The sequence below is a fragment of the Hypanus sabinus genome, chromosome 5 (assembly GCF_030144855.1).
Source record: "Hypanus sabinus isolate sHypSab1 chromosome 5, sHypSab1.hap1, whole genome shotgun sequence".
Classification (NCBI taxonomy): Eukaryota; Metazoa; Chordata; class Chondrichthyes; order Myliobatiformes; family Dasyatidae; genus Hypanus; species Hypanus sabinus.
This window is the reverse complement of record NC_082710.1, coordinates 165173670-165175452: the sequence shown is the minus strand read 5'-3', so window position 1 is coordinate 165175452 and position 1783 is coordinate 165173670. Positions and strand designations below refer to the sequence as shown.

The 1783-nt window shown below is 45.1% G+C and overlaps 1 non-coding gene across 1 annotated transcript; it reads left to right on the top strand.

Moving 5' to 3' along the window:
* The first annotated feature begins 1619 nt into the window (after positions 1-1619).
* On the top strand, positions 1620-1783 carry LOC132394889 (U1 spliceosomal RNA). Its single transcript, XR_009512435.1, has one exon. It is a non-coding gene; the product is annotated as a U1 spliceosomal RNA (small nuclear RNA).

Here is a 1783-nt window from a genome sequence, read left to right as displayed (position 1 = left end):
GGAAACATTTGTAAAGGACTGAGAGTCATTGAATGGTTTATTGTACCTAATTTTATTTTTGAATAATGTATATTTTGTTAAAAAAAATCTTGTTTCCGCAGCTGTATTATACACTAAGGCCAACAGTAGGCATATTACTAATAAAAGGAAGGTACAGGGCGTTAACAACTCTGATATTTTAATCAGAATTTTCTTCCACATTATGGACTAATTGGAGAAGAACTCTGCTGTGACTATCCCTAAGACTGGAGGGAGGGATGTCCCTCTGGACGTTACAAGAGGCTGAGATTAAATTAGTCCAACGGGCGTGGGGGTGGGGACAGTAGCCAAAACAACTGAGACCATGACCCCTAGTTCTAGACTCCTTGGACAAGGATACCTTACACCCCACATCTGTAAGGGTGTTATACGTCTCCATGTGATCTTCGGAACTCTGAAGTGGCGCGCCTTCAACGGTTATCCCTGCGCAATACAGCACCCGCTGAAAGAGCGGGTTTCAATTCCCGCCGCCGTCTGTAAGCAGTTCCTACGTTCTCTTTGTGACCACGTAGGTTTCCTCCGCGTGTTCCGGTTTCTTCGCACGTCTCAAAGACAGACGGGTTAGGGCTAGAGTTAGTAAGGTGTGGATATGCTGTGTAGGCTTCGGAACGTCGCGACATTTGCAGGCTGGTCTGACCACAATCATCTCTGATGCGATTTGATGCAAAAGACGCATTTCACTCATGTGTCAATTTATCTGTGACACGTGACAAGTCTCTCTTCCCGCCGTTACAGACATTTACACCACCCGCTGCACCAGCAAGCTAACGGTATGGCGAAGGACTCCACGCACCCCTCATACAAACTCTTCTTCCTCCTGCCGTCTGGCAAAAGGTACCAAAGATTTCGGGCTCTCACGGCCAGACTGTGCAACAGTTTCTTTCTCCAAGCCATCAGACTCCTCAATACTCAGAGTCCAGACTGACATCTACATCATTTATTATTATATTGTAATTTATCCTCTACTGTGACTATTGTCTTAATTATTAATTATTGTACTGCCCTGCACTGTTTTGTGCCCTTTATGTTGTCCTGTGTAAGTCTGTAGTCTCGTGAAGTTTTTATGTTGTTTCACGTAGTCTAATGTAGCCTTGTGCTGTCTCACATAGAGTCTGGTGTAGTGTTGTGTTGTTTTACGTAGTCTAATGTAGCCTTGTGCTGTCTCACATAGAGTCTGGTGTAGTGTTGTGTTGTTTTACGTAGCACCAGGCTCCTGGAGAAACGTTGATTGTTTTCTACTGTGCGGCAGTTTATGGTCGAAATGACAATAAAGTTGATTTGATTTGACTTGACTTGACTCCTTGTTGCTCCTGCACTGACACCTCGTGGTTACTTTCAGAATAGCAACATACAACGATTCCACGTATGGCAAATATACAAATTAGCACTTGCAGCAAATTAACGCAAAAAATTCCAGATGCGGCCCAAGAAGAACAGAAGGTAAGAATGAACTTCTACGTTTTCTTCTTCTTAATAAGATAATGCAGAATTACGGACATTGATCTCCCGAAATGGTGTGTCACCTTTAACTTAAAGAGTAACGTTTACGATTGGATCGTCACGTGGCGCGGTGATCAAACATACTTACCTGGCAGGGAACCGTCGGTGATCAGGAGGGCCGAGGTTCCGGGACGAGGCTATCCCATTGCACTCCGGGTGTGCTGACGCCTGCGATATCCCCAAATGCGGGATACTCGACTGCACAATTTGTGGTAGCGGGGGACTGCGTTCGCGCTTTCCCCTG